Source organism: Callithrix jacchus, chromosome 11 (assembly GCF_049354715.1).
Source record: "Callithrix jacchus isolate 240 chromosome 11, calJac240_pri, whole genome shotgun sequence".
In the NCBI taxonomy this organism is placed as follows: Eukaryota; Metazoa; Chordata; class Mammalia; order Primates; family Cebidae; genus Callithrix; species Callithrix jacchus.
This window is the reverse complement of record NC_133512.1, coordinates 52948366-52958624: the sequence shown is the minus strand read 5'-3', so window position 1 is coordinate 52958624 and position 10259 is coordinate 52948366. Positions and strand designations below refer to the sequence as shown.

At 37.5% G+C, this 10259-nt stretch overlaps 1 long non-coding RNA gene across 9 annotated transcripts in view; it reads left to right on the top strand.

Annotated features, from left to right (window-relative positions):
- The window catches only part of LOC103794834 (uncharacterized), a 170938-nt gene that overhangs the window by 2251 nt on the left and 158428 nt on the right, over nt 1-10259 (top strand). For 8 of the 9 annotated variants that reach the window (XR_008473382.2, XR_008473377.2, XR_008473379.2 and 5 more), the window contains exon 2: nt 3044-3099. The exons of the other annotated variant lie outside the window; for it this stretch is intronic. This is a non-coding gene — a long non-coding RNA (uncharacterized LOC103794834). The remainder of the gene's footprint in view (nt 1-3043; nt 3100-10259) is intronic. 9 annotated transcript variants of the gene reach the window in all.

The following is a 10259-nucleotide window of genomic DNA, read 5'->3' as shown; positions in this document are numbered from 1 at the left end:
TATATAATGTGCATAGTCCAATGCCTGGCACATAATTGGCATATAATAGGTAATCAATACAGGTTAGCTATTATAAAGTAAGGAACTTATATTTTAAAATATCTCTGATTCTCCTTGTCAACCCCTAAAAGTCTCTAAGTGTGTGTTTTGTTTCTTTATATCTTTTTAACACTTTATGAGTCAGTTCCTCTCCAATTATAATAATAATTAATAATAATGTATATTTAGTGTTTACTTTGTATTAGGCACTGGGCTAAACCCATTTTGTGTATTTACTTGTTTAATCTTCCTCACAACAGCCCTATTGATATGGTTTGGCTCTGTCCCCACCTAAATCTCATCTTGAATTATAGCTCCCCTAATTCCCACATGTTGTGGGAGGAACTTGGTGGGAGGTAATTGAATCATGGGGGTGGGTCTTTCCCATGCTGTTCTGGTTATAGTGAATAAGTCTCACAAGATCTGTTGGTTTTATAAAGGAGAGTTCCCTTATACAAGCACTCTTGCTTGCCACCATCTAAGACATGACTTTGCTCTTCATTCACTTTCGACCATGATTGTGAGGCTTCCCTGGCCATGTGGAACTATGAATCAATTAAACCTCTTTCCTATATAAATTACCCAGTCTTAGGCAGGTCTTTATTAGCAGTGTGAGAACAAGCTAATACAGTCCAGTTGGTTACATGGTAGGAGGGCACTGTTGTAAAGATACTTGAAAATGTGGAAGCGACTTTGGAACTGGGTAACAGGTAGAGGTTGGAACAGTTTGAAGGGCTCAGAATAAGACAGAAAAATGTAGGAAAGTTTGAAACTTCCTAGAGACTTGGAGGGTTCAGAAAACAGGAAGATGTGAACATTCAGAACTTCCGAGAGACTTGCTGAATGGCATTGACCAACATGCTGATAGTGATATGAACAATAAAGTCCAGGCTGAGGTGGTCTCAGATGGAGGTAAGGAACTTGTTGGAAACTGGAGTAAAGGTTTCTTTTGCTATGCAAGGAGACTGCTGGTATTTTGCCCCTGCCCTAGAGAACGGTGGTACTTTGAACTTGAGAGAGATGATTTAGGGTTATCTGGCAGAAGAAATTTTTAAGCAGCAAAGCATTCAAGAGGTGATAGAGCATAAAAGTTTGGAAAATTTGTAGCCTGATGATGCTGTAGAAAAGAAAAACCCATTTTCTGGGGAGAAATTCAAGCTGGCTGCAGAAATATGTATAAGAGGAGCCAAATGTTAATTGCCAAAACCAGGAAAATGTCTTCAGGACATGTCAGAAACCTTCATGGCAGCCACACACACACGGACCTAGAGACCTAGGAGGGAAAAATGGTTTTATGGGCTGGGCCCAGAGCCTCCCTGTTGAATGCAGACTCCATGGCTAAAAGGGGCCAAGATACAGCTTAGGCCATGACTTCAGAGGGTGCAAGCCCCCAGTCTTGGCAGCTTCCATATGGTATTGGGTCTGCAGATGCACAGAAGTCAAGAATTGAGGTTTGGGAACCTCCACCTAGATTTCAGAAGATGTATGAAAATGCCTGGATTTCCAGGCAGAAGTTTGCTATAAGAGTGTAGCCTTCATAGAGAACATCGGCTAGAACAGTACAGAGGGGAAATGTGTGGTTGGAACCCCCATACAGAATTCCTACTGGGGTACCACCTAGTGGAGCTATGAGAAGAAGGCCACCTTCCTCCAGAGCCCAGAATGGTAGACCCACTGACAGCTTGTACCATGAGCCTGGAAAAGCTACAGACACTTGACACCACCCTCTGAAAGCAGCCAGGAGGGAGGCTGTACCCTGCAAAGCTACAGGGGTGGAACTGGCCAAGACCACTGGAACTCACCTCTTGCATTTTAGCATGACCTGAATGTGAGACATGGAGTCAAAGGAGATCATTTTGGAGCTCTAAGATTTGACTGTCCTGCAGGATTTTGAAATTGCATGGGGCCTGTAGCTGCTTCATTTTGGCCAATTCTCCCATTTGGAATGGGTGTATTTACCCAATACCTGTACCTCCACTGTAGCTAGGAGGTAACTAATTTGCTTTTGATTTTACAGGCTCGTAGGTGGAGGGAAATTGCCTTTTCTCAGATGAGACTTTGGACTGTAGACTTTTGAATTAATGCTGAAATGAGTTAAGACTTTGGGGGACTGCTGGGAGGCATGACTGGTTTTGAAATGGGAGGACATGAGATTTGAGAAGGGCCAGGGATAAAATGATATGGTTTGACTGTTTCCCTACCCAAATCTCATCTTGAATTATAGCTTCCATAATTCCCATATATTGTGGGAGGGACCCAGTGGGAGGTAGCTAAGTCATGATGGCAGGTCTTTCCTGTACTGTTCTCATGATAGTGACTACGTCTCACAAGATCTGATGGTTTTATAAAGGGGAGTTCTCCTGCACCTGCTCTTTTGCCTGCCACCATTTAAGACATGACTTTCCTCTTTATTTGCCTTCAGCCATTATTGTGAGGCTTCCCCAGCTATGTGGCACTGTGAGTCAATTAAACCTCTTTCCTTTATAAATTAATCTCAGGTATGTCTTTATTAGCAGCATGAGAACAGACTAATACGCTTATTGTATACAATTTAAATCCACTTTATACTTGAGGAACTGAGACTCAGAGAGGTTGGTAATGTGGCCAAGATCATAGTGCTAAGACATGGTGGAGCTATTATTTAAGGACTTTCTTAAAGGATAGGAAACAAACCATCCCAATGTACAGAGAGGCAGACAGTTAACCCCCAGAATTATTTTTTTCTTACACATAAATGTAGGCAGAAGTGCCGAAGGCAAAGAGGTAGAATGAAAAAGAAAATCAAACTCCAGGATTAGCTCTCAATGACTAAGAAACTCTCAACAATCTTAAGAGAAGCATTTGTAATCAAAACTCTGCCTTCATTTACATATTATATCTGTAATTGATTGAATAGTTTTAACTTTATGGGTAGCAAAACAAATTAGCAGTGTATTTTGTAGTAGATGAATCTGTTTGTCTCAAGTAAATTTTTATTTAAGCAGTGTCTCACTCTGTTGCACAGGCTGGAGTGCACTGGTGTAATCATAGTTCACTGCAGCCTTGACCTCCTGAGCTCAGGTAAGCCTCCCTCCTCAGCGTCCCTGGTGACTGAGACTACAGGTTCAGGCCACCATGCCCAGCTAATTTTTTGTAAAGATGGGTTCTCACCATGTTGCCCAGGCTGGTCAGGAACCCCCAGGCTCAAGTGATCCTCCTGCTTTGGCCTCCCAAGGTGCTGGGATTACAAACATACGCTACCATGCCCAGCCTCAAAATTTTTTTCCCCTAAAAGTTTCATTAGGGATTCTCCTGAAACAGATTTTGAGGATCTTTAAAAAAAGTGGACTCTAACAATGCAGGCAGATTCTGGTTACTTGCAGCTAGCTCTAAACCCCATTGTAATACATGTTTGGGGTTATTTTTATCATTGTGGTAAGAAGACTTAACATAATATCTACCCTCTAACATTTTTAAGTGCACAATACAGTATTGTTAACTATAGGCACCCTATTGTACAGCAGATCTCTGGAACGTATTCATTTTGTGTAACTGTAGCTTTATAACCATTAAACAGGAATTCCCTATTTCCCCCTCCTTTAATCCCTGGCAACCACCATTTCTATTCTCTGTTTCTATGAGTTGGACTATTTTGGATTCCTCTTTTAAGTGAGATCATGCATTATTTGACCTTCTGTGACTGGCTTATTTCACTTAGCATAATGTCCTCCAGATTCATCCATATTGTTGCATATAGCAGGATTTCCCTTTTTGAAGCTGAATAATGTTCCATTGTGTGTATATACTACATTTTCTTTCCATTTATTAGTTGATGGGCATTCTGATTGCAAATAATACTACAAAAATACTGCATATTCATGAAAGTACAGATATTTCTTTGAGAGCCTGATTTCAATTCCTTTGGATATATACCCCAAAGTGAGATAATTCAATCATATGATTGTTCTATTTGTAATTTTTTAAGGAAACTCTATACTGTTTTCCATAGAAGCTGCACCATTTATTTTTAGACTTCCATCAGCATCACACAAGGGTTCCAATTTCTCTGCAACCTTACCAACAGTTACTTTTTTGAGAATAGCCATTCTAACAGGTATGAGATAATATCTCATTGTTGTTTTGATTTATATTTTCCTGATGAGTAGTGATGTAGAAAATTTTTTCATTTATCTTTTGGGCATTTGTATGTCTCCTTTGGTTAAATGTTTATTCCAATCATTTGCCAATTATTTAATTGGGACTTTTAGGTTTTTGTTTTGCTTTGTTTTGTTTGCTTTTGTGTTATAGAAGTTCCTTCTGTGTGTTTGATATTTGCCCTTTATCAGATAAATAGTTTGCAAATATTTTTTCCCATTCTATAGGTTGCCCTTTCATTCTGTTGTTTCCTTGGCTGTGCAGAAGCTTTTGAATTTCATGCAGTCCCCAGTTGTCTAATGTGGTTTTGGGATCATATTCAAGAAATTAGACCAATATCAGGAAGCTTTCCCCCTGTTTTCTTTTAGGAATTTTACAGTGTCCTGTCTTATATTTAAGCCTTTAATCCACTTTGAGATGATTTTTTTGTGTGTGATATATTTAATGGCTTGGTTTATGGGGCTTAGCTCTTTGTAGAAGGTGTATATATACCTGCAAACAACTCACACATATCTTTATTAGTATTATGAGTACTCTGTATCCAGTGATCGATTCTGGACTGGGAAGAATTACAATCCCAAATAGAAGGAGGATTTTTGGTTCTTTTGTCATATTGGACAAATGAAAATGTGAAAAATTATAATTGTAAAATAACTCTCTAAAATATTTACATCTCATTGTAGAACAATTAGTAACGAATAAAGATACAGTTATTTAAAATCTAAATGCTAATAATAAGTACTTAATCTACCACAACATAAAAGCCCAGTCCAAAAAGACCCATCTTAGACCAAACTGCCTGTTCAAAAATCGATATTTGCATGCCCAAGACTTGTTTGAAAAGGCGATTATGGTCTCACAGGTAAATCATAAGAATTTTAAAAATTTTGTAAATGCAGTATTTATATGACAGACAAGAACCACTCTGAAGGAATCATTATGGTTTGGGAAATGATATGCAATTTCAAAATCATCTAAATCATTTCAATTGCCTGTATTTACATTTATATAATGGGTATTTATAATGGTGATTATTTTAGAACTTACCTTGTTTTCCAGGATCTCACATTGGTTTCTATGGGAACAAGAATGGCTCTGAAGAGGAGCATTTTAAGAACTCTTTTCACATTCAGTGACTGCTAACTGAACTGTAAATTCTGTTTGTCTGCTAACGGTTTTTAACACTTAGATTTTAACACGGAAATAAAAGTTGGACATTCTAGCTTCATAAATCATTTTAAATAATAAAAACTATTTTTATGAAACATCTGGCACATTTGAAACATTTGAAAAACAAAATAACTAGCTTTAGGAGCCAATGATCTGTTCACTTTATTAAATTTATTAATAATTAATCCACATTGGCCATGTGCTTGCTCTTACAAAATTGTGTAAAGAAAAACTTCATCTGATCTATTGTTTTAATACATTTTCTCTGCTATTAATACATACATATACATATATATGTTTCCTTAGTTTTATAAAAATCCCTTAAAGTAGTATAAAATGTTCTGCATTTGAAGTTTCTTCTCTACTAATACCTCGATCATCCTGTGCTATTATTTACCCTGGTACCACGTTGTATCTTGACCATGAGTTGGGACTTTATCCATGTTCTTAGACCCAGCTGGAACTTAGTTTTACAGTTTTTTGAAACAAGCTTATAAGTCTTTAAATTCCCATTTTTTCTTTTTCTTGGAAGAAATTTGTAAATCATAAAAAGCCCAATGTGTATCTTATGCATTACATTTGTTCAGTTTAATATATTTTATATTTCCTCCCATTTCATGTTTTCCAATTAACTTTATTTTTTTAAATTCCCTAGAAAAAATGCAACTTCAAAATATTGTTATTTAATTCCCTTTCAGCATAATTAAAAGCCACTAAAAATAAGAGAAGCCTATTTCAGAAAAGAGTGCTAAAACTCAAAATTTTTCTCATATCCAAACTATAAAAGATGCTAGTTGAAAGCACATGGCATCCCATAACCAACTTATGTACTAGCTACTCCAGTTATTTCTGACATATGATCTGTATCTTAAATCCGAAGAGTACGGGTTGATGGCAGACTGTCAGGTGGGGTAGAATTAGCACTGGGCGATTTTGCCATCTTTTTGATTGGAATGTGGTTGCTTGCTCTCAGCCTATCCCTGACCGTAGGCTGCCAGGGACTAGTGATAGTTTGAAAAGTGGAGCTGCTGGCATTGCTGTGACCAAGAGATCATTCTATAACTCAGGGATCTGGTGTAAGCTCCACGGAATTGTTTTTATTCTTCTTCTTCTTTCTTAAAAGTATTTTTCATTCAGATTTGATTTTATTATATAAATTAAGGATTGCCACACTTTGAAAAAAGGTGATGATAAATAAATGAGAAATATGTAATAAAATATTTTGGGAGGAATGATTAATTGGCTATTCTATTTCTTTTAAAGTTGATTGTGAATAGAAGTACAAAAACTAAAAAGTAAAATCAAGTCTAATGTTAATCATTAGAAGAGAAAGAATTTTCTTAAAAAGTATCTGAATCTGAAGGTGAGGAATATAATTGTCTAGCACAGAGCTACTCAAAGTGGGGTCCCTGGACCAGTGCCTGTAAAATACAACTACAGAAAGTGAGCATGAACACTTAGAAACTCTTAGAGCAGTTTGACACTACTACTTCATCCAACCCCGTGATTTAGTATTTTACAAAGATCAGCTTATGGCATTTTTGAATTTTAAAAATTTGCCCTTTGCTACAAATGAAGATGGATTGATTTAGCATAAATTACTGTAAACAGAAAAGAGTATCATTGGAACTTCATATATTGAGAATAATTTATCCTGTGTGATTCTGTCTGAAAGCTGGGAAGTGAGGTGTTTTTCTCTCTGAAAGATCTCTTTCTAGCCCTAGAATAACATATTTATTTTCATAAGATTACAGCAAAGGAGTCTGAAGCTGATATTTTTCTCTCCTTTTGCAGATACAAAAACAAAAGTACAAAGAGCTTAAGGGAGATGTCTGAGATTACACAATTAACATCAGAATTTAAAATCAAGTTAACTAAACAGCATGGCACTGAACTTATTTAATATTCTGATGAATAAAATAAAAATACCCTAGGTTGCTTATGGCATCAAATTCAACATATTTGCAATTATATATGGCAGATGGCAGTGCTTTGTCTTAAGATTTCTGAAGGAAAAGCATTGTGATCGTTGTTCAGTGAGTATACAGTGAAACTATACATACTGCAAACCAAGGTGACGAGTTGGAAGGAATTCAAAAACCAAAACCAAAATTAAACAAAGAGAATGAAGAAAGATTAAGGTAGGAACACATATTTGGTTAAAAAACTAATAGAGCAGAAATGTAAGCCCACACCTCTCTAAAAGGTATGAAATTCCAAAAGAAAAAGGTTTGACCTTGGACTGTAAATAGGAGAAATAAAATGAAAATAAGAAAGGGAAAGTTTAGACAAAACATTGGGAATTCTTGTTAATTGTCAGGAGTATTAGGTTTGTTGGGTGAAGGCCCAAAAGAATCTCTAAGGACATTTAAAACTGAACAAAGCCATGGACAATGTATTGTAGTGAACAAGAAGACTTAATGGCAGGGGGATGGTTTGGATCAACCATGAGGTGTTTTTCAGCTCTAATTTCTAGTATTCCATAGCTCTGTGAAGAATAGTTGCTAAATTGCTTGATCAACTCAGACAAATGAAACTCAACACAAGAATAAAGTCCCAGACAAAACAATAAAGTCAGCCAAAATTGAAACACACCCCTCAGAATGACAAAAAAACCCTAAATCTTGCATCATATCCCAAAGATGACAAATTCAGTTTCTGGCAGCCTGCCCAGAAGGATAAATTCCAGAGACAAGATCCTTCACCGAGCCCAACCAACAGGTTGGGAGAGTTCAACTTCTCAGACTGCAAAACCTCTCAGCTGATATTAATATTAGAGCAGACTAAAATTGAAAAGGAAAAGTGATATATTAAAGAGCTTGGTCTATGACTGAAATAATCCCTCTATTTGTTCTTCAAGGAGTTATGATGGAGTGCCTACTCTCTGCCAGCTACTATTATAGGGTAAGGTACCTCAGTGAACCAAACAGTAAAGAGATCTGCCCTTATGGAGTTTATGTTGTAGTGTGAGGAAGAGTAAAGAACACAATATGCCATATCTTCAATATGGGAAGTGCTAAGGGGAGTAGAAAGCAGGCTAAGGAATATGGCAGGCATGAGTGGGGGTGTGGCGGAATAGGGGCAGATGGTTGCATTTAATAATGCAATCAGAGTAGAACTCCTGGAGAAGTAGAGACATTTGAGCAAGACAAAGGCAGTGAGAGTAGTTAGCCAAGTTGGTCCTGGGGAAGGAACATTCCAGGCAGAAAGAACTTACAGAGAATCTGTAACTGGAATGATAGAGCAAACCTGGTGTGTTTGAGGAATAGGAAGGAGTATTCTTCCCCACACTCACTTCCCTCCAGTGGGATGAAGTCAGAGAGGCCTTGTAGGCCTTTACTAAGACCTTATCTTTTACTCTGAGTAAACTGCTCTCATCTTGATGTGAGAATCTTAGGACCTCAGTGAAGAAACTAATGCACTTGAGGTGCCAGCCTCCTTGAGAAACTATTCACCCATACATCAATGGTGTTTCATTGTGCTCTTTCGGATTGTTCAGGAGATAAGTTTTAAGAATGTCAGCATCTTCCAGCAGCATGGGCCTTTAACATAAAAATATGTCCTGTAACTACTGCTACTGAGAATGCAGGGAAAATCATAAATTGTATAACTCTGGATATTTGCTTTCATTTTTTTCTTTGACCGGCAATAAACATTTTTTAAAAATTATACTCATGATCTTTGTATGATGTTTGTACATATATGAAATATATACTCTCACAGAAAATAAACCCCTAAATATCAGCAATTATATTATGGGTTTATATTCTGTGAAACCTGATCTTTACTAAGGGCTTGATAAATATTTAAAGGTAACTAGGAGTTAGAAGACAAAGATGGGTCTACTTGTGAGAAGGAACGACAATTTTTTTTTTTTGAGATGGAGTCTCCCTCTGTCACCCGCTGCATGCACTACAGTGGTGCTGTCTTGGCTCACTGCAACCTCTGCCTCCTGGGTTCAAGTGATTCTTCTGCCTCAGCCTCCCGGAGTAGCTGATACTACCAGGCATGCACTACCATGCCCAGCTATTTTTGTGTGTGTGTGTGTATTTTTAGTAGAGATGAGGTTTCACCATGTTGGCCAGGCTGGTATCGAACTCTTGACCTCAGGTGATCCACCTGCATCAGCCTCCCAAAGTGCTGGGATTACAGGCGTGAGCCACAGTGCCTGGCCAGGAATGACAATATTAAAGAAATTTTTTAATGTTTTTGGATATTTGAAAATATTAGAAAATGAAAGGCTAAGTTAGCAAAACACTGTTAATGTTTATGATTTGAAAAAAGTGTGTTCAGTACCTGCTATATGCCAGGCACATTTTCTAGACCCTATGGATACAACAACGAACAACACCTAAAAGCCTGAAATCTAATACATTCCTCTATTAAGATTCTCTTCAGGCAGCTTACCAGTTCTATTATAACAATATGTAGCTGAGGAGGTGGGTCAATGGGAGACTTTTCTGGAACCCAGCATCACCTGTTAGGATGGGATGTGGCTAGGAAATTATGCTTCATGACCTGGCCCATCTGGTCATCTACTCTTCGGAAATCCTCAGGCAGAGACTACATCTCTGAATGTTCAGGAACTTTAGAAAGAGAAGAGAGAATTTGGGTTGGTTCCAAGTCTTTGCTGTTGAGAATAGTGCCACAATAAACATACATGTACATGTGTCTTTATATTAGAATGATGTATAACCCTTTGGGTATATACCCAGTAATAGGATTGGTGGGTCAAAATCCTTTGTGTATATACCCAGTAATGGGATTGCTGGGTCAAATGGTATTTCTAGTTCTAGATCCTTGAAGAATCACCACACTGTCTTCCACAATGGTTGAACTAATTTACACTCCACTAACAGTATAAAAGTGTTCCTATTTCTCCACATCCTCTCCAGCATCTGTTGTTTCCTGACTTT